Source organism: Lichenostomus cassidix, chromosome 14, assembly GCF_008360975.1.
Source record: "Lichenostomus cassidix isolate B80296 chromosome 14, HeHo_3.0, whole genome shotgun sequence".
NCBI classification, from domain to species: Eukaryota; Metazoa; Chordata; class Aves; order Passeriformes; family Meliphagidae; genus Lichenostomus; species Lichenostomus cassidix.
The window spans coordinates 11,222,753-11,249,363 of record NC_139495.1 but is presented as its reverse complement, the minus strand read 5'-3'; the positions used below and the strand labels follow the sequence as shown (position 1 = coordinate 11,249,363).

Below are 26,611 nucleotides of genomic sequence, written 5' to 3'. Positions count from 1 at the left end.
TATTTGTGCCTTTGGAAGTCATCCCAGAATTTGCTGACTTGTGATTACTCATCAGGGACCCCACTCTCTCAGTTAAAGTGAATGAACTTTTTCCCTGTATTAACTTTTACTGCAATAACTTTTTGTACTTTTCCTGTTTCTGATATTGCAGAGGGAGAGATGGAATGGAGTTCAGGCAAGGAAAGATGAGATATATCATCTGCCTGCACTGAGGAATAAGCAGCCACCAGCTGACGTCATACATTGCTTGATGACGTTGATATTGCTGAAAAAATCTCTAGGACTGAAAATAGTAAGGATAAAAAAAATTGGCAGACTGCTTGTTTCTTTTCCTGATTGAGTAGAAGGTGATAAATTTCTTTCGGTTCCATTTATAGGCATGGTCTTGTTTTATATTGATTTGCTGTTCTTGAAATAAAAAAAAAAAAATTCAAATAATTTAGGGCTAAAACAAAACCCACTGTGCCAATGCCAATGGCTTCTGACTAGCAAAATACAAGGCAACTTTCTCCTCATTCTCCATGCTGCAGATGTTCTCTCTCTGTGTCACTTCCATAATTTCTGTCTGTGTAGATTTTATATATTCTGAAACCAGCCACGCTTTGAGATGGATTATACCTTCTCTCTTGTATGAACTAACTGCCTCAAACTCAGCCTCCAGTGCAAGACCCATGAAGGAATCAGTTACACAGAGTTTAGGGTTATAACCCCAGAACAGGCACAGGGAAGGGGGTTTGACCGTATGTGTGTAGATGATATTTGATGGTAACCCTACTTTTCTGCCACTGCATAAGTCTTTGACAGAGTTTAGAATCAGAATTTGGATACTGCTACTGCTACAAGCTGTCTGAACTGTTTGTTGCATAGATGGTTTCCCAAATCTCCAGCTGAGGAGGGGCAGTAGGAGAGCAGCTGGGTGGATGGCTGGCAAATGGCCAAGGCCAGCCCAGCACAGATGGGTAACTCTGCATGGTCATGAGTGAGAAGAAAAGTCAAAACGCTGAAATTTTTCTTTCACTTTCCTAAGCTGAGGCTGGAATAATATTTAGTGCTTTTAGTTATTGTTGTTTACCTGAGTTTTTGAAATTCAAATTCTCTGTTTCCCCCCTTTCTATCACAAGGAACTTAGTGAATTCTAGTCACGGTTCCTTTCTATCTGAGATTTATTTTTTTTTTTGTATTTCTCTCCTAGGCAGAAATGTCAGTTAGAAAGTGGCAGAGCTCTACAGCCATGGTCTGGTTTTGTCATTTGAAGTTTATCATTCTGCTGAGAAAGCCTTGAAGATTCCCAAAGCAATGATGTGAAAATCAAGGTGAGCAGTGACTAAATTAAGTGCAGAGACTAAATTAAAACTGAACATTGTATTGTGTGCTCGTAGCTGGAAGGGGAAGTTAAAATTAGAAACCAAAAGGCAGTGTGGCCACTCTCTTTCCTTAGCTTGGATTTAACAGTCTGGCTAACATCTTTGTTCATTCAGGACAAGGTCTGCTTGGTTCTAGGACAATATTGAGTCAGGTTTAGTGTGTCAACACAGGAGTCAGCCTTTCCTCTGAGAAGTGCATCACTCAGACAGCTACAGCAAAAGGTGGGGAAAGAGTTGGTAATGACTGAAGTGAGGAGCTGCAGTGCTCCTGCTCTCTCTCTCTCTCTTTCTCACACCTAAATCTGCACATGTAGATGTCTTTCATATCCTTCCTGGTGTCTTTTCCATAGGCTGCTCCATCAATTTATTTATTCATTTTTAAACTAATTTAACATTTTGCATATCCAGTGAGAGTTTCTCAGGCTGACCAGGGCTTGTTTGCAGTTGGCACTGATCTGCACAGCTTCCCCAGGGCTGCTGATGTTTCGGCAGAGGCTCCAGTGCTGCTGGGACACAGAGCTCACCTGGGGCTGCTCAGATCACACAGGCAGCCACAGCAGCAATTCAGACAGCACTCTGTGCTGCACCTCCACCTTCCCTGGCACTCAGGTTCAGCCATCTCAGAAATCCCAGCCTCGACAGGGAAATCACTCAGTTTTCTGGTTCCCCAAGCCTAGAAATGCATTCCCTCTCTGCCAGGACTTGAGAGAAATGCATCCATAATCCACTACTCCTGTTTATAGCAGCAAAGCTAGCTTTACTGCGCTTGAATTTAAATAAAGGTATTTGCACATCCCTGATGAATTTTTTGCACCTGTATTTTTATCCATAATAGACTGCCTGTGTACTAGCAGTGACTGATCAATTGTTTGGGGTTGTTTGTTTTCAAGGCAACGCGTGGGTGATTCTCGATCCTCTCCTGTGGCAGAGCATGCTGTTATCAATATGTTACTTTCTTTTCACTGGGAATGGAGCTTGCAGAAGGCATGGAAAATAAATGGGGTCTGGTTTAACTCAAGTGATGGTTAGGGAACGTGTCTGGTAAATCAATTTCCAAAGCCTTTCCCCCTTTGGAACTGACCAGAGCAAGACCTGCACTTGCAAGGTCTGAATTTGTTTATCTTTTTCTGATTAGCACGAGTTAGTCTTTCAAAGTATGTGCAGCAAGTGGGAGCCAAGAGGCTGGAGTGAGTGCTCTCCGTGGTCTCAAAAGAAATATATTTGCTTTTCAAGGGGAATAAAGAGATTAAAGAGAGGCCTGACTTGGGCTGTCAGGTCTCTAGAGCAAAATTCCTGCTCGGTGGGGCCAAGAATGCAGAGCTCATAGAACTGTCTGAGAAGAGTGTTTCTCACCCGTGATATCAGCAGGTGCAGTGAAAGACCAGCTGGAGGCAAGGGCTCAGCCCAACCCAGATGTCACCCTCAGGGCTGTGGGTGCCACCCCAGAGCAGCCATGGGGACACGTGCAGGGCTGGGGGAGCAATTCTGAGCCCAGCATCCTTCAGTCCTGGGCAGAGGGTGCCCAAAGGCTGTGTCCTGCCAAGGAGCAGAGATGGCCACACTCTGTATCTCATTTTCCCCTCCCACATTTGGTTTATTTGCCTTATCAAGGCATAGAGACACAGAGCAGTCCTCAAGTAGTTTTTACCCTTCCTACTGTGGAGGGGTTTCTGTCTCATTTAGTGGCTTTAGGCAGTGCTGAAGTTCAATGAGGAGGAGCAGAGACTCAGCTGGAAATGCCAGCGTGCCTGCCAAACTGTCACCCGAGGTGTTTTCAGATGAGGATGTCTGCAGAAATTACACTGAGGCTTGGCATCACCAGGCAAAGCTACTCTCTCAGCTCCACTGCTGACTAATACAGACAGCATAGTCTGTCGCCCCATTAAGGAGCAGTAGCTGTACTGAAATTAAAAAAAAAAAACCTAAAAAAAGTGCAATGGTGTAGGAGCAACTTTTATTACTAGCAAAGAAACATCTCTCCCATAAAGAGTCAGTCCATTGCTGCAAGTGTAGTTAATTTTCCTTGTGTTTCCCCATCCATTTCACTCCAGCATGGTGTGCTTCCTGCAGCAGGATGCTGCTATGGCCATGGAGGTGCCTTGGGGGAGCAGCACAGCCCCTCCAGTGGTTCTCCCTGCATCCTGCTGGGCTGCCCTATGGGGTAGCTGGGTGCACTGGGAATGTCCCTGTGTGCACCAGCAGCTCTGGCAAGGCAGGGCTGGGCACCCTCCACACCCACCAGTCCCAGCCTGGATCCTTCCAGCTGTTCCTGGGCATTGCTGAGCTGCTGAAACACAGATCACCTTGGAAAGGAGGTTTTCAGAAAGTGCCATTCCTCACCACGGTGTTTCATTTCTTCCAGGATTTTTCAGCAGGGAGGTTTTTGTTGGTTTAAGTGTAAGGAGAGGGATTCCCCTGCCTATCCACAAGCTCAGCTTGGGCTCTCTGTGTCAAGTTGTGCTTTTCCTGGCTCATGCTTCATTACCAATAAGAGTTTTCTGAACCAGAGAGATCTTGAAGCTTTAGCATTTTCACCATGCAGATGTGAGAATCATCATTTCAGTCCTTGCAGGGTCATCCTTGCCTGTGTGGCTTCCCTCCATGGCACTAGCACAGCTGAGAAAAAACAGGCATGAGCCTTTCCTACACTTAGAATTTCAAGGACATTGTCTCAAAGATCCAGCTTTATGTGTCTGTAACACTGAGATTTTTCACCTCTTTACAGGACATGCTACAGACTTCTATTTTCTTCCTATGCAACTCTTCCCTGGTAGTCTATTTGTATTTTACTGGTTTGGTTTGTGGGGCTCTTTTCTTTCTTTGTCGTCCTTTTGTTCTTAGTGTTTGGATTCCCAGATTTCCTCTGAGGAATCATCTGGGACAAAAATACATCTGTTGTCTCTCTTATGTCTTATAGACGAGAAACATAATAACAGAATTTCTGTGCCTGGTCCTTTACTTGCTCTCTCTTACTATCCATTGCAGTTGATGATAGGTTTGTTGTCAGATTTAAAAAAAAAAGGGAAAGATTTCTGCTCCAGCTGGAGGAGTGCTGCTTTGTGGTTTGTTTGTCTGGGAGATATTTTAAGTTGGCCTGAACACACTGATTGGTAAGACCAGGATTGCTGAAAAGCAAATAAAACCTTGAGGGGGTTGGAGACTTTTTTTTCCTTTATTCTAAAGAATATATTAGCCTTCAGTTCACAAATAAATCACAAGTTCCAGAAAATCTGAGTCTCTTGCTTGAGCCTCTAACAGGGGACGAATAAATGTGTACTCTGTTGCAGCATGTGTGAGGAGTTAGAGATATTTCTGCTTTGCTAGCCTGTGTTTGCTTCTGTATTTACCTTAGCCAAACCCGAGGAGTGTCTCATTAATTTGGGGAACGCCAGAGCTTCTGAAAAATTAAATATCTCACTCATATCAGCTATTTTAATTTCAGTAATATCCCAGCCAAGGGATGTTAAGCTCTGTCGTGGCTTTGTGCCCAGGAGCAGCATTTCAGGTATTTGTGTGCTGCAAGGCAGTGCAGTGCATTTCTTGCAAACCTGACTGGCCTGTAGAGTCTGGAAATGCTGGTTTTCTGTGGAGGCAGAATAGGAAAAAGGTATTCCCCCTCTATCAATGCAGATATTTCTATTTAGCCCTGAGTTTCCCAGTCTTGCTTTGCCTAAGCCCTCCATCAGCACTGCTGCCTCAGCTCTCCTGATGGCATTTGTGTTCTCAGTGACCAGTGGTTTTGGGGACAGGGCTTAAGAAGCCTAACCATTGCAAAGTACTGGGAACTGAGTCTTTGGAAATCTTTTAAGAACCTTTTGGTTCACTCTGTAAAATGTCTGAGCACTTCTGACAAATGCTGGGAATTTTACAGTCTGGTTTTCTGTAGGAATCCTTACTTACTTTCTGTGGATTACTCAGTCTGTGTGTGTGTGTTTTCCTCCACTAGAAATCTCTGGGCCTATTGACAGATTTAAACTCAGTCTGTCACAGATTAGAAGTCCTAAAAGAAAAAGAGAATTAAATTCCTGTCTGTTTTCCTGAAAGTAGTCAGTCAGATGCAAGAGACTAGTGTTGGAGCAGTCCCAGTAATAGTTTTAATAACTTCTGAACTCTGCTTTGGCACGGATTTAATGATCCCTTCATATCCTCCCCAGCCTAATGAATTTTATGACAGTTAAAACCTCCGTGTAATTTACTTGACAGGGTTTTTTTTTATTTAAAAGGTCATCCAAGAGACACCAACAAATAACAAGCAGGATTTCTCCATTGCTTTTGCTGATCGAACAGATCATTTTTCTTCTGGAGTGCCAGGGGGATTTGGATCCACACTGAGCTGATGGAAAGCAGTCTTTGGCACAACTCTCAAATGTTTATCATAGGCTTTCAAACAGACCTCTGATTCTACCTCTTAAGTCACTTTGGTTAAATTTGTCTTTCAGAATTAATTTTATACCTAAATAATAATTTTTCTAGTGTCTGAAATAGCCTATCTTTTTTTTCCTTCAGAAAACGTACATCCCCAGCACTTAGACAGAAAGAGAGAAATGTTTAAATAAGTCAGGGATGCCATTTTGGAACTAAACTATTTGTAGCATTTATGAGGAGGAAATTATTTAATAGATGTATCATCTATGTTAATAAAAGAAATTCACAGTAAGACATTTACAAGATTGTGGATTTAAACTGTACTTTCCCCAAGGTTTTTTGTTTTTTTCTGTAAACCCTCCCAATGATGTTTGTGGCACTTCAAATGGCCCTGGAAAAACCAGGAGTCAGGAGAGCCCATTTGGTCCTCTGGGTGCTCAGTTTGTAGGGAGCAAATCAGAAAACAAGAGCCCCATCCAAAAAACATCTCAACAGACACATTTGCCATTTTAAGGATAAAAATATGTTAATCTTTAAGCACGGGGTTTCTTTAACCAAAGTTGTCTGTAATTGTTAATCAAACATCATACAAGGTAGCTGGAAATGCTCCTGGTTTTGTCATTCCTAACAATTCCATCTGCACTGTGTCTTGTTGCTCACAACTCTTCAATCAATTATTGTCTTCATGTATGCTGAGACTTGATTTTAAGCATATGAAGAAAACTCTCCAAATATTGAACCCGAAATCATATTTAGCATGAATGTTACTTGCAACCCAGCTAGGAAAGCTGGGAAATGCTTGCTCTGCTCCCAGCCTGAGTGAAGAGCCACCAGGCTGTGCTGAGAAAGAAATTAGATTCTTTAGAATTTAGACTGGAAATCATCTGAGGAAAACACCATGTGATATTTCTATGGGCCAGCAAATAGCAAACCTGAAAGCTTCTAGAACAATCCTCCCTGCCAAAAAAACAAGTGCTCACAAGTTTGGTTTTGGGGTGTTTTATTATTGTTCTGTTTGGAGATGGTTTGGGGTTTTTTTTATTTTGTTTTTTTTTGTTAAAGGAACAATGTGGGATTGCTCCAAAATCTGAAATCAATTTAGCATATCTTTACTCCTCAGCCTTTTTTTTTTTTTTTTTTCACCTCTTCTGGGCATCTTTAGAAGGACACTGAACATAGAGAATTGGAAGGAATGAGTAATTTGTTATAGGTGAATGAAATATGTGAGGAAAATTAGATGTACTTAGTAGACAAAGGTCAGAATTAACATTTACGTATCTGAACACATACATTTAGAGGAAATGGTGTGTTAAACCTGAACCTCTATTAGCCATGATCACAAAATTCAAATAAAACATTTTTGTATTAGGAAACAGGATTTTCTCACCAATTTGTTGCATGCTGGACATTGTGGTATCCCCATCTATTTGACGTAATCTTCAGAGAGAACCCTATTTCTGAAAACACCACTCCCAGATAAACAGCCAAACTCAAATGCTTTGCTGAGCTGATTTTCAGACACTAGGTCTGAAGCTTTTTATTTTTGACTCTGTGTGCAGACCCTGAATCCCTGAAATACATGTGATTCACTTAGAATTAATCTCATCTCCCTCCACTCTGTTATTTCCTCAATAGCTTTATTTCCTTCCCCCCTCACTCCTCCCCAAATGAACATAAGCTATCCTGTAGAACAGGTAGTCCCAGCCTGGCACAAAACACTCAGAGCTTCATTCTGGTGTGAGGCTATTGCTGACCAGGGCAGCCTTTCAGTGAGCTGACCCAAATCCTACAACCCCCTCAAAAACACATCTGAACCTGCCTGCCTGATTTCCATCAAGGTTTGGGATTCTCAGGTCTGCTTGCTTGGGTTTATTTATTTTGTTCCAGTTCAGCTTTTCAGCACATCACAAACACATTTACAAATACCTTGAATTATGCATTTCCCATGGGATGAAGAATCTTTAGTCGAAACCCTTTGTATTTTCTTATATCTTATTCCGGTGCTGTTACTCCCCAAATGGAAGGGAGCTGTAAAAGCTAATTTAACACAGCACCATAACACAGCCCACGGTTCCTGGGGACAGGAAGGCAGGGGTTGCAATGTTTGGGGGTTTGGTGGTTGAGGGGTTGCAATACAATAAGACTTCTATTTTCCTCTGCAGTAGACCCTAAAGCCCACAGTGTGTAACCCGCCAGAACGAGTTACCTAATGATTATTTCCAAGGGATCCGTGATTTGCAGGCGCCATCATCTGGGCACAGCCTCTGTTTGCAGCTGGAATAAACGGAGTCGCCCTAGAGATGCAAACTTCGGAGCCTCGGCAAATCTGCAAATTGTTCCCACTAATAAAACAGCGTTTTTCTCTAATTAAATATATGTGTCTGTACCCCCCAACACACACACACACTGTCTGTGAGTGTTTAGAGATGATAAATACTAGGTAGTAAAGATGGATTAATCCTTTCTTAAAGATTTAATTATGTCCTAGACTATTGGGACTAAATCCATTAAATCAAGATGGAATTTCTAATCTATCAGCATGTCTGTTCCAAACCTGCTGGTCTGCACCACAGGCAGCTCATCTGTGAGATACAACCCCTGGCTCCAGGCTATGAGACCTTCCCAGGCTGTTGGTTCAACTTCTTGCCTCTTGGGTCTTGTGCTCACTGCTCTTTTCACCAGTATCTGTTGTAGAATAATAGAGGGTTAAAATAGGGTTAAATGGGAACCCAAACCATCTTTGCATGCTCAGGAGTTTGAGTCGTTTAGCTGATGGTGAGGAAGCAAAGATCACCCTTTTGTCCTCAAAAAAATACCCTTTGTGCACTGAGTGCAAGAAAATATCTGAGCTCCTGGGAGAGGAGCAGAAACTGAACTTGTGTGACTTCAGGCACAGCAGCCAGGGCAGGGCTCAGCAATTTCCTTCTGAGATAATAGTTCCTTCCACAATAATCTGAACAGCCTGGGTTTCTTTTGCTTTTCTTTTTTAAATCTTTTCCATGCTTTTTGGGGAGTTCCCCCTGGCAGAAGAGTTCCGGGGTATGGGTGTTTCACAGTGGTTTCCATGGCTTTGACAAGAACAAGACATTGGGCAGTTTGACCCCAGAGGTAAAATCTTGGCGCTTCTGAAGTTGATAGGACCTCCCAATACCTCTGCTCTGTATATAATGCCTTGCAGAGTAATTCAGATGGATAAATATCTAATGAAACATAAGAAAAACATTGGATTTTAAAATGAGAAGCACTCTGGAAACAGCAGAATTGGTGTGCTGGGACAAAGCAGATCATACGCACATGTTTTTGCTGTTCCTTCCCTCCTGCTTTCTTTTCTAAAATTCCTATCGGTCCCATGAGGAGCAGGAGAATAAACCTGTTGTCAGTTTTATTGCAGAGCTGGCTGCCTAAACTGATGTCTCACTGCAACATGGTTATAAAAAGGAAAAAAAGAAAAACTGCCAAAAAGCCTTGCTGATGTAAATGATATTCCTGTTGGAAGGCTCTCCAGGAAAGGGCCTCTGAAACAGGAGAAGCCTAATACATACAGCAGTATTTTCAAAACACCGACTTAAAAATTTAAGGCTTTATGTGTTTTTTTTTCCCTGCTGTAAACTGTGAGCAGAGCTGCCTGGGCTGTGCTCTGAAAAGGATGGAGAGAGCAGATCAACACACTAAACCACAGCGGTCTGGTGGTGGTGTGGTGATAGGAATTTAAAATTAACCTGCAAGACAAATGGTTTTCCATATTTTGGAATGCAGCCTGACCTAAAATTTTCATTCACATGTTCCTTACAGCTTCAGGAAATTGCCATCACTGATGCCCCTGGCTTATAGTACCCAACATATGATGCTCTTCTCTTTTTCCTTCACTAAGGGAGGCATTTTGGTAACTCCTTGTGTCATCCTTGATACAAATTGTCCCAAGGTCTGGCATGATTGGCTGTGTGTACTCTCTCCCCAGAAATCACTGCATCCCTTCCCAAAGTCAGGCTTGTCATGTCGTATTTGAAAATGTCAATACACTTGGAAATTTCATTAAAATCTTAATGTTGTCTTGGGTTTGCATAATTAGGATGGAAATCTCATGAGAATATTTTTCCTGTGATGCCACTTATATTTCTTCCTTACAGCCAAGCAGAGAGCAATACCAATACAAAGTTCACTGAATTCATGCACATTAAAATGAAAAATAACCAGGGAAAGGTACTGATTTCTCCATGTCCAGAGTTCAATTTGGTTTATTTTGGGACCTACATAGGGAGCTGTTCATTTGTTACATCCATTCCAACTAGGCTGTCACTGATGAGATACCAGGCTTCCCACAGGACAGTTCAAGGGATAAGTCATGCTCTCTCAGAGCCCTTAATGTCACCTGTGAGCCACAAGTGCAGCTCCTGAGCAGTACCAGCTCTTGCCTGCTCCTCATTGCCAGTGCTTCCTTCAAAGGGGATTTAATTACCAACTTGCTCTGCTCTCTGCTTGAAATTTTAGAAGAAAGAAAAAATGTCTAAGGATCCATTTGACCTCTCTTCTGAAAAGCAGTGATGTGAAATGAATATTTGTTGGACTATTGATCTGTGCTTGTTCTTAAATACACTGCAGCCTTAATAAATGCCTTTGGTCCATCCCTCAGCTGGTGTAAATTACCACGGCTCAATGCAGCTGAGCAGATTTACATCATCTGAAGGCACAGTCCTTGGCACATCAGAGCAGCTGATTTTCAGAACGTGGCAGTCAGTGTGCTATGGTGGCACTCCCAGCACGTCTTACCCTGCAAACCCACCCTGCCTGCTGTGAGCAGGGCATTTTGGGGGAGCAGGGCAAGCACCCTTGCCTTTGGGATGGTTTGTGTGCTGTTCTCTGTGTCAGTTTGCTCGGCTAACGTGGAGCAATAGTGACTTTTGGGGTCCTGCACACCCCACAGGCCCCGTGGCACAGGTTGGGAGCTGTCCCTGTGCTGTCCTTGTGCCTGCTGCTCCTCACCCCTGAGCCAACCCCACTGCCAAAGTTATTCAGTGTGCAAGTGCTCTTGCTTTTATAGGCGCTTTATGACTCTTCTGTGTGGAACATATAATTTTAATGGGTGGAAATCAAATTAACTCTAAACCCCACTTGACTAGTGCTTCTTGTGAAGACAGTGGAAATTCTGTTTGCTGCATTCCCAGCTCTCCAAACCGTGGTAACCTCTTGGCCTCCAATACTTGCTATGTGCAATGGGAGTCCAGAAATCAGTACCATTTAATTCTGCTTTGCTATTTCACAACAGTTTGGATTTTCATAGAGCGAAGGACTCGACTCAAATACTGCTTCGCTCTCCACACCACACCAGAACACGAGCACTCTGATGGAGAGAGGACTTATCTCCATTTGCAAGCTGCTAATTGTGAAGTCTTGCAACATAACAGGGATTGTACTGGGATATAGAAATTCTGAAGAAAGCACAAATCAAGACAGACTTTGAATTTTAAGAAACCTTTGTCTATTAGTTGGCTCTAATCCTCTGCCATTTGAGATAGTCAAAGGGAGTTGGGAATAATTGATCCAATATAAATCTCTGACTTCACATACCTGCCCTCTTCTTGCATGTCTGATCTCCTCTTCCAGGCCTGCTAAATACCTCTGTTTTGTATGCACTTCTAGATGTGCTTTTACCTTTTCCAAACAGTTTCCTTTAACTAGTTGTAATATAAGCAAAAAATTGCAATTAAATGTTATATTGATTTACTCATGAGGTATGGCAATTGTTAGGTAACTATATGTTGGTAAACACTAAAGTGAAAAATAGATTAAGATTATAAAAGACCATAAAACATCCTGAAGACTGTTCCTGTATCTGTTTGAAAGGCTTGCAAGGCACAGTTATTTATATAGAATATCTTCAATAAGCAGTTGTGTGGGAAAGGAGCAGGAGGGTCATGTTTTGGGTCTGCAAATTTTGTACAATTTTTATTGCCATCATATGCACCCCTCTGAGCTTCTCTCTCAGACAGTTTGTCTTCACTGTCTGTGTTTGAATATTCACTGTTTCTTTGCAGGTGCATTAATTTCACCTGTAATTCAGTTTGCTTAAGCCAAAGTAGCACATTTTGTAGGTGGTCAGGGCTCACAGTTTCATCATGCAGATTATGCATGACTGCTGACTGGCTCCTTTTGTTAATGAATCTTGCTGTACAGTGTGAATTCACTTGAAGATGCACCACTATCTGGATTTGCTTCATCTGTAACCTGATAGTTACTCCTAATTCAGTGCCAAGGACCACATTTGGTGAGACAAAAGCACAGGAACATCCCAAACCAAAGAACTTGCAGCAGGGAGGACAAGGTGCTGTTATACCTCCAGTGTTGCCGGCAGTTTGGAGGTTTAGAGTTGTTTGCTTTTTACACCAAGTTTAGTTTTTTTGTGCAGACACCACCAGCCTCCCCTGAGCAAGCAAGCAGCAAGGTTTCAGCTCTCCTGCTCCCATGAGCAGAGCCAAGCAGGCAGACCTTGGTGCAAATGTTACAACCCATCGAGTCAGACAGCTGTAAAGGCCAGTCTGGGTTTTAAGGTCTTTCCAGAACTAAGGACTCCTTGTAGCTAATCATTCAATCCTTGTCCTCTCTTCACCCTTCTTAAGAGTATTTTTCACTTGAAAGTTTCCATTTCTTTCATATGAATCAAGCATTGTTAAAAACAATTCCCAGGCAACTGGGTAATCTGCATGGGCACCAGTAAGGGACACTCATAAGAGGAAAGTTTTGGGGAGGGCATTAGGTGTTTGATCTGAAAATCATACAGGGAGAATGAAAGTAGAATTTTATGCCATTGTTTTACAGAATTGCTTTTTTTGCTAGCACTGTGCTTTAGTTAGCACAGATTGGAATTTATGCTGACACTGCAGAGCTGAAGTTTGAATCTTTTCCAAACTTTTTTACTGACCAGGAGCCTTAAAGGTTTTTGAGAACTACAAAGGAACATCTGTGCAACAGAATTCATTGAACAGAAGTCTGCTAGAGCCTCTCCAGGGCTACCTGCACCCTGCTTGGTTTCCTGTTATAGATTATTTCAGAGGGGGTTTTGGCATCCATCCGATTCTGTCAGATCTTCCAGCGCAGAGCATCTCTTCTGATCTCATTCATTATATTTGTTGTAGTTATTTTTCAGTACATTTTTATCATTCATAGGTTACAATTCTAGCAGTATTGGAGTGCAGACTCTGTGGTGTCTTTTGACCAAAATGCTCTTTTATATTACATACTTTTGACTCTGGTACTAATCCCATAAAGAGTTACCCTTACCTAAATCTCCTCTAGTCTACTCTGCAGCCACAGGAGCCAACACAGATTGAACTTTCTCATGGGTAAACTTGCATCTGGAGTCTGCTTGTTATCCTTTCCAATTTTCAATATTTACTCTTCAAGCCATTTATTAGAAATATCTTTCATCTTTGTAGAAACTGCTCACACTGATAGATAGTGTATGATCAAATTTCTGTTGTAGTGCTGCTCTGGGGGTCAGGTCCATGCAGAAAAGGGGAAGAACCCAAGTCCTTGCAGCATCAACAAGTACCTTCAGCACGGTGCAGTCCCAGACAGCTTCACATTCATGTCCAGTGCCTAACAAGGTGCCAGACTTTTTCCCAGGGGATCCCCAGGCATGGGGGCAGCAGCCTCACAAAGCAGCAGGATGGTTTCTCTGGAAGCCAAGAGCACCCAAAACTGATGAAGATCATGTTAGAGGGAGATTTCTTTCCTGTGCTTGTGCACATGAGCTACTCTGTAGTGTTTGGACTGCATGTGTCCCCAAGTCACCCTCTGTGCATATTTGGTGTGCCAGTGTCCCACTTGGGTGAAGCTGGGATCTTGCTGGGGGTGTGGAGAAAATAAATCTTACCACCTCAACTCCTAAAAGAAAGTTAGTCACTGACCTATTTCACAGGGAAGGAGGGAAGACCACAGCCCACCCAAAAGAAAATCTATGTGTAAGTGACTAGATCAATATATGAAGCCTCTAAAGACTTTTTCTGATTTTTTCATAAAACTGCAATTAGCAGAGGGTGTCTCAGGGTAATTCATAAAACAAGATGGCACAGCTGTCAAGCCTGAATTCTCTGCTGATTTATAGGATTATGCTTCATTGTTACAGGAATGGTATCTAGTGTGCATGTGGGAAGAATGAAGAGGGGAGATCCCACCACTCCTGGGCAGTTGGTCTTTCCCACATGGTTCCTTGCTGAAAGCTTCCACCATGATCTGCATTGATGTGAAAACCTGGTGAGTAGTTGCCTTTGGTGGCATTTGACAAACTAAACACTAGGGCCATGACAAATTCAAACACAACTGGAAATGTAGAAGACACAGCTTTGGCTACCTGCTAGGTAATGCTGGTGCCTAAATAATTTGAAGAATTATGGATTTGAAAAACAGGAGTGCAGATAGATGGCTAAGCAGGAAAAAAATGCTGAAATGGGTTTTATATGAGTACAATGTGAGCAAAAGGCAATGACAGGTTATTTTATATCAGAGGCATTATGAATTTAGCAGATTTCCTCCTCTTCATGTCTAACCTTCTGGATTAGTTTAAATTTTCACCCAGTGGAGGAGGGTTTGCTGCTGGGTGCTCCTTGAGCAGGTATCTGCAAAGAACAGGGAGAAAACTCATCATGTGTCACTTCAAATCATGCTACATGTTTAGTTTCTAAAGTTGGGATAGCTTTGCACTGGAAATGGGAAATATTGAAGTTCCTGATGAGGGGCAAGAGGAGTTACTCAGTATTGTATCTCTAGGTATCCATAATCTGAACCTTTCCTTGATGCACACAGAACAAGGTCCCTCTAAGGCATGAGCCTACTGACCCCTTTTTGACCCTGTTTTGAGTGGAAGGTCAGATTAGATGACCTCTTGTAGTTCCTTCCATCATGAATTATTCTTTAATTCTATCTACCGGCTTTTTTCTCGAAGTTTGCAGTGGATGTCAGCATTCCTGACAAATCACACTGATGGAATAAACACTGGGCATTTTCAAGGATAGTTTATTGAATGCCCAGGAAGGCACAATTATTCAAACATGTACCAAATTATGCTGGGCATAAAATCATCCTAGTTAGAAGAAATGTGAAAGCGGAGACATAAAAAGAACCAAAACAAAAAAAGAAAGAAAAAAAAAAAACCGCATAAAAATACAATATAAAGAATGGGGAGAAAAAGAAAATAACAATTTGGTGGCCACAAAGACCAGACACAAACTGTGTCTGGATATTCATGTTACTGTTAGTGAATAATGTTTGATGGCACTTAAAAGTGGAAGAGGCTTTGAAAGGGTCCAAGGAACTTCCAGAGCCGTTTGAAGCCAGAGGCAGAGATAACAAGTCTTTGCATGTGTTCACTGCTAAGCTGTTGAAGATGCAAGATAAATTAAATTTAGGAAGAAAATAAAACCTTTAAGCCCCAAGAGTTTATGTTGCGGTTGAAATAATTTTTCCATTCTCTGAAGTGTTGGATGTCCACAGAACCTTTGCAGTGCTGGAAGGCCAGACTAAAATAATAGGAAAGGACAGCAGCCAGGATATTTGTCTGGCTGTGGTACGTGGCAGAGCCAGGCTTGGACACTGGAAGTGGTTTGTTAGGTTTCTTTTAACAGTGCCTTGTAGGAATCAAGAGGCTGCCTGCAGGATCCCTGTGTTCTCATGCACCACACTGTTCCTTGGGAGGAGCAGGACACTCTGCTGGTCCCCATGGCTCCTGGAGTGTCACTCAGGGCTGCTCTTTGGGAGGAGCAGGACACTCTGCAGGTCCCCATGGCTCCTGGAAAGTCACTCAGGGCTGCTCTTTGGGAGGAGCAGGACATTCTGCCAGTCACCATGAGGAGCAGGACACTGTTGGTCCCCATGGCTCCTGGAGTGTCACTCAGGGCTGCTCTTTGGGAGCAGCAGGACACTCTGCTGGGTCCCCATGGCTCCTGGAGTGTCACTCAGGGCTGCTCTCTCAGAGCACTGGGCTGTTGCCTTGGTCTGTGTGTGATTTCCTCCTCAGCAGCGCCACAAGCCTGCACCATTTGTCACCCAGCCCTAAAAACTGACAGGGATGCATTTTCCGGAGCCAAGCATCATTTTGCAGGACATAAATCTTGAAGGTGCTTGAGGAGGGCCAGCTCTGGGAGGGCAGCAGGTGACACTTTGTGCTGCCCTGGGTTTGGAGGGATAGGTCTGTGCTGTGCCTGGCTCAGTTGCTGGCCTGGGATGTGGAATTCTTGGCACGTGTACAAATGATGGAACGGGAATGTTTCTGTTCATCTGCAAATCCAAATTTCTCGTTAAAATTGGTCATTAGTGAAATTAGTGAAAGTATCTATTAATATATGCATTATCATTTGCGAATCTGCTGCAGGCCTACCAGCTCCAGAATCAATTTAGATGGCCATTTCTGTGGCTTTGGCTGTCTAATACACACGGCTGAGTTAATTCACATTAAGCATTAAACCCCTTGCAGTTTTTGCTCTTTTTAACAAGTGTTAGCAATGCATAGAATTTTTTTTTTTAATTTCAAGTTTATGGGCTAATTTTGGCTTATTCCAATTTTATATTTAAAACAATTTTCTTCTTTAACATGTTTTCAGGGGTAATCTATTACTGAGAGCACTAATGACCTTGGATATTAAGTTCTAACTTTTATTTCCCTGCGGCTGCTTGTGGTATCAAAATGGAGGAGGTGCAGGGCAATGTTGGCAGCTCTGATGCCTTTTCCCTTCAAATGGGCTCATACCTAATGCATTTGCCTTTGGATTGTTTTGTTTTCAGCGGTGTTTCTTCAGAAAATTGCATTCCTGTCTCATCCCATGAATCATAGCTTATGTCTTGTGCGTGGGTTTTAGTATTTGTTTCCATTTCTTGTGACTCCCACATATAAGCGGATTTTGATGCATATTGTGCTAATATTGTGATTGCTGCTGGCTGTGCTGTCTCTGTATCAGGTAACCTTATTGATCTTTTTTTTCACCTCAACTACCAGCACTTTTGCTATGCCTGACCTAATTTCAGCCACTGAAGATGCTCTAAAATATTGATATGAGCAGAGAGGTTATCTTTCTTTAAGCATGACAGCAAAAATAAGTCTGGCATTATCCTAGGAAGATCCAGATTCAATAGTTGCTTGTACCCCTCTGAGCACTGCAGCTGAACTCAGAAATCACATTCACTCTAGTGGACGTTCCTGCTCTTGAGGGACCCAGAGTTTTCGGAGGAGACTGTCAGCACTTTATGAATGCTTAAGCACACACATGCAGGGTTGTCTTGAGTACAGTCCCAGATAAAGGTAGACAAATTCCTGAAGGCCAAGAACTCATTTGATTTAAGTGAGAAATTCCTTCAAAATAAATATTATTTTAATGAAGGTGCAGAACCTTGTTAATAAAGTAAAGCTTTCTCTTCAGCAGCACCTGGAACTACTTTTTTTAACACACAGAAAGGTGAACTGGCTTGGGTTTTTAAAACTTTTTTTTTTAACTGCATCCCCTTCCCTCTCCAACTTATCACATTTGTTGGCTGTGAGCAGAGCCTGAATGAGGCTGTACATTGCTCACACCAACCTCTTTTTGCATTATTTAGCCCTTGAAGAGCATCTGCTGAGCATCCATCAGCATGGGGCGTGTGCCACCTCCATCTGGGCAGCCAACTGCTGGTGGAGCTGGAGAGGAGCAGTTGTGCTCCCATCCTACCCTCCAGCAATGCCAGCAACATCTGCCTGCCCAGGCACACAGCAGATCACTCATCCCTAACCAGGATGGAGCTCCTTGGTGGGAGGAACTCGAAATGGAGTTGAGGAAACGCTGTCAGTGCAGCTCTGCAGCTGTGGGGAACGCTGCAGGAAGGTCAGCTGCAGGGCTTGGCTCATCCTGAGAGCAAAAACTGCCCTTTGGATGGTTGGAGTGGTCATTCTCACACTGCCTTCTGCTTCTGGCTGGGCACAGGAAGGCAGCAATTGCACAAAAGGTGTTCTCACAGTCAGTGGAAGCTAGGATTAGTGTCACAGTAGCTCAGTGCTTCAGGGCATGCTGCTCTGCAATCCCTTGATGTCACTGTGAGTGCGTTTGCCGTGATATATCACATTCATGGCTGGGAATACATTGTCAAAAACAACAAAAAAAAGGCTTGTATGGTGTTTTACTGCTCTAAGGCCCAAAGGTCTAAGAGGTGTTGAGTGACCACATGTTTGTTAGTGGATGTTAGAAATGTCTTGCCTTTTGTTTGATGACCATAATTCCTCCTCTCCAGCTATGAGCAGAAAGCAGGAAGGATTGTATAGTTTCTTTTTTTGTGTGTCATGTGTCTCTTTTCACAGCTCTGAAGTTGCTTTCAGTTCAAATTCACTCTTATGTGTTTTGGGGCATTCAGGCTTAAATCTGAATCCTTTACACTCTGGCAGGATGAGGCAACAGAAATGTTTCAGATTTTCTTGGAATGTATTTCTGGCTCACAGAAATTTGCTGACAATTTTTTTTTCCCTTATCCCTAAGTAGCTTCACGGTGATCAGAGGATCATTTGTCCCTCTGAAGTTCCTGAGGGCCCTTGTTGTGAGCCTGTCTTTCATTCTTTATCACTAGGTAGCTGCCAAGGCACATGAATTAGCTCTCCCACACCTAGATTTGCCAGGAATCTCATGGTAATGTACCAAACATTCATTTTTTTACACTCCGTAGTTGGTGATTTATGAAAGGACTTCTGCCAAGAGAATGCACCACTGCAGACTGTCAGAAAATGCTTTTCACATGTAACAAAGTATTTTCTCCTGGGATTCATCCATGGAGGTAACTTCATTCATTTCCCTGGAGGAATTCCATTTTAACTAAAATTTGCTGCTTGATCTCTATTAGCAGAAAAAATTATGGTTTATTTCATGCATGTTACCAGATGTCAAAAGGGGAAAACCAGCTTTGGAAGTGTTTGTCATCCATGCAGCACCCATTCCGATGTGTAGAAAACTGGATAGATACTCAAGCCAGCCTCATTCCGCAAGAGAATTCCCCATTTTCTCAAGATTCAGCTGCTCCAAAAGACTTCAGACCCAGCTTCTAAAATGTATCTGTGGCTGGACTCCTTTTACTGTCAGCTGGATCTGGATGGTGAAATGCCTGCTGAGGAGCTTCCTATCAGCTCTCCTGAAAAGCTGTTCTCACCTGCAGGACAGAGCATTTCTGATGCAGCGTTCACAGACCAGGCTGTGCTCAATTGTTCAGTGCAGGCCAAGTTAGGGCTGATTTTGTTCTGAAAGAGAAAGAAATAACAATGCAGGAAAATGAGTGTTCTTTAGGAGAGGAAGAGTAAGAGAAATGCAGCAAGGAAAAAGTCTCATTCATGCACAGTTCCTTGCTCCCTAAGCTGTATGTGCAAACTTCAGCACTGGGATATTTAACTGCCATAGCTTAGTTTCACCCCAAAAGGTTCTCTGGAGTCAGCAGAGCCTTCTTGTCTAGTAGGACTGAAATGCAGGCAGGAGTGAGATTTCTGGTTATAGCAGAGAGGACATCAAAACTTGATAAATCCTGATATTCTTCCAGCACTCTGAAGGGTCCTTTTCTGCCAAAGACACATTTAAATGCCCCAAAGTGCACTAGCTTGGCATAAAGGTCAATCAGAGTAGGAGGGTGCTCTAAGCACAACCAAAGGATGTGTGAATCTGGACATAAATCACCATAAGTAGACACTTTTTTATCGCTTTTTTCTTTATAGATACTCCCAGTTTGTGCTTGCAAAAAAGCACTTCCCAGCAGATGCTATAGATGTGGAGGGACATGGATATATTCATCCCTTTTCTTTGCCTGTTGGTGTGACCTTGAAGTGAGTCAGGGAGAGGAGAGGCAGAAGGGAAGCAGAGCAGTTTGATTTCTCTCTGTAGCCATGAATTACTCTTGAGCTAAAAGGCCAGTGTGGGAACCCATGCCCCATATTTTCATAACCCCATAGCTATATTCTCACTGGTAAAGGATTTCTGTCCTGTTGTTGACTCGTATTTGTGATTAATTTGATGGAGACAGCGAGCAGGTTTGAATTTTTCTATCATTAAATCCTTTAAATGAAGAACCTGGACTGCTAAACCTGCTTACTCAAAGATGTAAGGCTGCTCATCCAATCTGAATAATTTAGAATTTTAAAAAAGCTCCAGTGAGATTTTCCCAGCAGTAAAAACAGTAACCATTGCTTTGGTGCCTGAAGGGCAGCAGCCCTGTCCATATAAATGGCAGCTACAAATGGGAGATACCAGAGGAAGCAAATGTAGAATTCTTTTATATCTTCTAACCTACAAATAGGTTAATTTTTAAAAGTTATTGGCTAACTTGCATCACAGAAAGAATAAAATGATTTGCAGGTATTTTGTCACAGCCATATGTCAGAGAAGGTCTTCCTGAACAACCTCTTCTTCTCAGGCTGCCTGAAGTGTGGGACACATTTCTGATGATACCACTGCTCTCATCTCATCTGAATGTAGTGCTGGCATCCTCACCCCTCCAGCACAGCCTGGGGACTCCCGCTGAATTACTTATCTGCTGGCATTTTGACCAGGAAGTTTGCGTTTCCTCTCGAGCCTCCAATTCCTGCAGTCATTGCCAAAATCCTGTCAGAGAGTCTGGACAAGGTCATGACTGCAATTCCTCTGTGGCTGGCAAAACCACGCTTCTCAGCTCATTGCTAGACTCCTTAGTTGTCTTTAGGAAGGTTATCATCTCAGGGAATCGCTGCTATCAAAAAGATTATTCTTAAAAGCTGCGGAGTTACTTATTCAGTCTGTCAAGCCTCGTTACATTAGAAGACTCCATGACAGAATATCTAAGAAATTTATCTTTTTGTTCATGGAAGGAAATGATGGTCCCACTAAGGAAACTGCAAATTTAATTATACAGTAGATTTCCTCACAGACAAAATTTCCAAGGACCTCAGTATGTCAGCACTTACTTTCAAATCTTAATCCTCAGCACTGACTTTGGTTTTTGCTCGCTAAAACACTTCAAGTGACACTGCCCATCCAAAGCAGCCCTCTAGGTCCCAGGTCTGCACCCCTAACTCACTCTGAGCTGCATTTGCTTCCCAAGGAGGCCAGGGGATTCCTCATTGAATGTGGAGCCGGCAGGAGTGCGCCCTTAATTGCAGTTTTAAATTCTTTATTAAGCATTATCTGCTCGCGTTGAGCCGAGAGCCCCGTGTGCTATTCCTGGCGCTGCTGTGCCTCGCTGTGTGCCTGCAGATAAGTCGCTCAGCTGCTCAGAGCCTCACCTCCCTCAGCCCAAAATAGAGGCACTTTCCCTGGGCAAGCACTTTCCATCTGTGGAGTGCTGGAGTCCAGGGAAAGACTTCCCAAGGTCGCTGTCACTGCTCCTGGTTTGCCACGGGGAAACTGAGGCAGGCCAGGGCACGGAGCTGCCCCAGCCCTGGGGATCCAGCTGCAGCCTCACCTCCCACACCTCTCCAGAGAGGCCAACTGTTACGGCCCAAGCAGCTGAGATAGAACTCAGTGCCCTTGAGAATGTGGAGGATTGGGATGCAATGGGAGAAGTGCCAGAAGAAAGTGAAGAAGAAATGGATTATCCCAGCAACCTCCCAGAAAAGTATTACAGATAGTATGAGCCGTTATCTCTCCCCAACCACTCGACGCCTGCATATCTCAGTGTTAGACATTGGTAAATTTAGACTGTAAATTACTTGTATTCACTTTTCTATTTGTTCTGAAAACTTGTAAACCCACCCAGTTATGTGCCCTTATAACCTGTTGTAGAGCCTTTGTTCAGGGCTCTTCAGATGTCTCTCCAAACTCTCCTATTCCCTATGTAACCCCCAATAAAGCTGAAGAGACCTCATCTCGTCCCCTCGCCTGAGTCGACTTCCAGAAGCCCAAATTCATCTCCTGTGTTGCTCAAAACAGCCCTTCTCCCCACTGAATGAACTTTCCTGTGGCATTTAAAGCACTTCTGGTTATGACTTCAGAAGTAGCCGCCGCAGCCAACTGCCTCCCCAAATCATTCCGTATGGGCTAAATCATCAGACTCAGAATCTCTGCTTAATTTCCCATCTCCCTCCCTGTGTCCTTTCTTTGGGTAGGACTCTGCCTTTTGCAATATCCAAGCAGACACTTTTGGAATAGCTGGAAGAGTTTCCTGACGGGTTTGAAAGAGAGCCCCTTTGGACAGCAATTGCAAAGCTTAAGCTAATGACCTCCCAGTTGCATTTGCCAGTTCCTTCGTCTCTAGAGAGGTCTAGATTTTTCTCTTGGCTTGCAATCATTATTAATAGATCTTTTTCAATTTAGGAGAGAAAGATTTAGCCTCTGTATTTGTAATTCTGGCCTTTCAGAGAAAGCCAGTATAAACAGCACTGTGCCCTGGCCCAAATCCATCCTGCGTTATTAGGGTGGCATTGATTTGAGATCTCACTCCATTAAAATTTGAAGTCTAAAGCAGTTCCTGCTACAAATGGGGTCTCTCAAGGTTTATACATTAGCTTAGCCCTCAACATTGCCAGATGGTCAAAAACTAGAATGTTTCACAAACGTTACCGGTGCCCTTCACAAAATGACACTTTCAAATTAGTCCCCAATTCCATCCATTTACAGTAAGGTGCTACTTCCCATATGTAAATAAACGGTGATTCATTACTCCACCAAGAGGAAAACAGATTTTGTTGAAAGAGGTTGCTGGGATTTTCTTTTTTAGGTGAATGAATAAGCATTTTCCTGCCTGCCATTGGATTTTTTTTTTTTCAAGTCACTTGCATGCTGATTATCTTATCCTTTCCCACTATATCAGAAGAGAAAGGAAGGCAGGAAAGCCCCAGTTCCTTCTCCAGTGGGTACAGAAGGAATTGGTCTCCACACAGGAGACCTGCCTGCCTCTTCCCACATCCCAGCTCCCTGGAGATCTGCATCTGACCAGGCTCACTGCTCCCAGTTTAGTTAATTTCATTTTTCTCCCTATGAAATTAAGGTTTGGAATCAGCCTAAGATTATTTTGAGCTGAGTAGACTCTGCTCTATTTCACAGATTATCATAACACATTTTAAAATGTTTTAGGCTATTTTTAAATGCATATTTATATTATTTCTATAATTTTTTAATTTACTTTATTTTATTGGGGTTTTTTTCCCCACTGGTACCAATGCTACCATAATCCTCCTCTCCAGGCCAAGTGGGTCCTCTATGCTGACAAAGCAATATCACACTTATTCCTGTCAGATTCCCTCATTTCCACTCAAGCCACAGATCCCAGATGTGGAGGAAAGCTACAAAATTAGGGCTATGTTTGCTACCTCTTCCCCACACACAGCTCCCTCCTGGTAACTTCTGTGTTGATGTGATGTGGCCTTAATGCAATGCCACACTGTCAAGTTCCCCAAAATTTCAGCCCTCCAAAATGCAGAGGAGCTGTAATTCCGGGTAGGTTTTTGTATACATGTGTTGTTTTTTTCTTTTAAAAACGATTATATACTGTGTGGTACGTGATGAAGCAAGAAATTCCTGAGCTTTCACTGTGTCTAGCTCATTGATTTTTAAGAGTCTGGGAGTTTGGAGCCTCTGGAAGCAGCTTGACACGTAATGTGAAACCTGCAAATCCTGCCAATTGCCACGGAAAGGTGAGAGAGGTGAAAAAAATCATTCTACACTGTAGACTTTGGCTCATTTTTTGACACTGAGAAAACAACTTTTGCCAGCAAAAGCAAAACCTGCAGAGCCTGGGGTGGGGAACAGAAAGCCAACTAGATAGAGTTGCACTCGCTGCAGTCCCAGGACCAATGGTGTGTGCCTTGTGCTCCCTGACCACTGCAGTGAGGGCAACCAAATGTTCTCCTGCAGACCCCAGTCGGTTCTCAAACCTCAGCAAGGTTTTATTTGCAGAAGAAGGCTTTGAGTCAAGAAGGTGACAAGGGCTGTTGAAGCCTGACACACCACAAGGACAAGCACACCATGTTTCTGCCACGGGAGCTCAGTGTGGCTTCATCCACTGCAGCATTAACCTAATATTGGTTTATAATATTAATTTAACAACCCTGTGATGGGCTGTTTCCCTCGTTAGAATTGCTCAAAAAGAGTTGTGATTCTCTAACCTTCCTGCTGACAACAACTGTATCATTCTTTCCCCTTCCTTTCAGCATTACCCCAGTGCCCACCTTTGACTCCTGCTGATAACAGACACTGATGCCTGATGATTTTTTGCCTTTGCTTTTTATACATTTTTGTACCCTCTTTATATTTTCTGTACCCTTTATACATCCCTTGCACCCTTAGCCACATTCCTTGCACCCTTAGCCTACATGCTTGTAATTTTTGTAGTCTGACATTTAGCTTAGTTTTAGAGTTCTGCAAGGCAGAAAGACCAAACATTCACAGAAGGAGGTCAGAGAGCTCTATGCCATCTCAAAACTCGAGGTTTCAACCTTGGTTTCAACCTTCTCTCTGGAACATATTTGGTAAACTGGGCTGTAGCCTCGTTTGGGGGGAGGATTCTTAGAATAGGGGGATATTATATCATTTATTAAGTTTCTTAGTGGGAGATTTTAGAGAGATATGCCAATTTGCAAGGTCCATAAAATTGTATACTCGTTATACAGTGTGTGCATCTCAGTGTGCTCCACCTTTGAAGAGCTGTGCATCTAAGGTCCTATTAAACACCAAGGTAAAACCCTTTTACCCCTCTAACCATGTCTGGCTCATAATTCTAAGATGAGCCAAAAGGCAACAGCACCTTGCTGCAGCTCCTCAGGGACACAGCTAGGGCAGGCTGTGTAGGCAGGGATGAGATCTTCCTGTAGAGCGAGTGGCACAGCTGAAAAACACCAGGCAAACTTTTTAGTGCACAGGTAAACAAATGCATATGTTGCACTAATGAACCTGTCTCCTTGTGGAACTCAAAGAGCTCCACAGAGACGAGTAAAATGACTCAGCCATTTCTGTGTGATTTGCTCACCCCACAAAAAATGCATGGAAAGTTTTGTCTCCTGCTTCACCAGGACCACATTTCCGCTGCTGTGCAGTAAAGCTTTATTTCCGATCTCTCTGCAATGCCAGGGAGAGAGGAACAAGATAGAATCTCTTCCATGCAGGGTGACTCCTCTGACAGTCCATTAGGAGGGGAAAGGAGCACCACTTCCAAGGGAGTTTATCTTACTGCATCTAAGATGAAAAAGGGAAGACTCTTGTCTTCTTAGTGTAGAAGGAACTAAAAATCGAGACCCAACACAAAAAGATCTGAGAGCCAAGTATGCTCCTTTCACAGAAATTATGAAATGGCTCCTGTTGGTACAGGAAATGGTGTCATTCAGGTGTCCTGAGTTCCCTGCATGTCTCCCATCCCTGTCTTATTTGGCACATTCTTCCATATATAAGCTTTTAACAACTCAAGATGTTTGGGGCAGGGTGTGGGACATGTCACACTGATACTTTTGAGTCCATTTCAGTGGCATCCTAGCCTGTCAGTGGTCCCACTGAAGCCAAGTGACTGCAGCATTTAGACACTACAGAAAAATAAACAACTGGAAGCAATAATATTGTTTCTAACAGCAGGCTAATGCTGAGTATCCTTTAAGGCTGTCATCCTCATCTAGGACTCCTGGATCTGTGTGTGCCATGAGGGCTGAAACCTTCTTGTTCAAGAGCTTTGAGAAAAGCCCACTAGAAAATACTGCAGTTGCACATATGGCAGATGTAACCATTCGTGTCCTAACTCAAAATCCACTGAACGGATCGTTCTTGAGACATCTTTTGTTTTTCCTTTCTCAAGAAGGGCAATAAATCAAGCTAAGTTAAAAGTTTTATAGCTACAGCTGGTTTTGACTTATGCAAATGCAACATTTCAATCACAACATATGGGAAAAGCATATTTTTTCCCTTCCCTCGCATAACTCAAAAGCTGCTATCCTGATTTTTCTGAAGCTCTTCAGAAATTATTACCTTTGGGTGGAAGCTACAGACAGGAGGTACAACCCAGCTCAAATTTGTTCTATTGAAAGACCACTGAGCAAATGAAGAGGATGGAAATGGAGATTTTAACTACTGTTTGTTTGCTGACAAGAACTGTAACCTGTAAATATTCATAAGATACCTCAATTTCAAAATTATGATAATTTATTACCTGGGCTTCTCCCTAATAGAACATGCCTGAAAGAGTTGCAGGAGATCAATTTGAGTTTCATTATTTCTCCATCTCCTCTGTTGCTCATTGTGCTTAAAGCTGCTTTGTGATGGGATTTCTTTGTTTCAGACACAATTCAGATCACACAAACTGAATTGCTTCCTGATGGAAGTGTGCTGTTGTTGTTTCCTCTTTTCCTTTTGAAGCATCAGCATCTCAGAGGGTCTGGGAGCACCAGCCACGAGTGGCACTGAGTTTGTCCTATAGATCCAGTCAAGGGAACACTGAGGCTGCAAAAAAGTGTAGAACCAGGACACACCCAGAGCTCGCTGAACTCCACAACTGGGTTTTTTTTTTTTTCCTCCTGTCTCTTATTATTTAATTATTCCAGAGCTGTTCTGGAGGAACAAACCCTGCAGCACCAGAGCTCATTCAATTACAGGCAGATTAATCCTGAATAAACTCGAGCTAAAGCCTCATTTCTGGGAACCTCCTTCACAAGAAAAACACCTTGTCTAGACCTGGTTGTCTCCTCCAGCCTGCACAGGGAGAATGGGGGACAGCTGGAGCTTTTTAGGAGAGGAAAATCCACAAAACAAGCCAACTGGACAAAATGCTGCCACCATGGGAGTGCCTGTTCCTCCAGCACACACCTGCTCCAGCACAGGCTCCTGTGCTGCTGGCAGCATGAGCCCTCTCTGGCTGCTCATTGCCAGCCAGAGTGTTAATCCCTTTCCTCTTTTTTCTTCTTAGCTTTGGAAATGATCATGGTTGGGACTACGTAGCTGTGTCATCAT

General features: G+C 43.0%; 1 protein-coding gene and 1 long non-coding RNA gene across 2 annotated transcripts in view; both read left to right on the top strand.

Moving 5' to 3' along the window:
• Window positions 1-287, top strand: part of LOC146430868 (uncharacterized) — a 537,765-nt gene extending 537,478 nt beyond the window's left edge. Inside the window, exon 10 of the transcript XR_014855166.1 lies at window positions 152-287. The gene's annotated coding sequence lies outside the window, so the exon portion shown is untranslated. The remainder of the gene's footprint in view (window positions 1-151) is intronic.
• Window positions 288-1,197: 910 nt separating this feature from the next.
• LOC146430867 (uncharacterized) lies at window positions 1,198-17,031 on the top strand. Its single transcript, XR_014855019.1, has 3 exons — window positions 1,198-1,313; window positions 13,852-13,979; window positions 16,503-17,031. It is a non-coding gene; the product is annotated as an uncharacterized LOC146430867 (long non-coding RNA).
• Window positions 17,032-26,611: the final 9,580 nt, after the last annotated feature.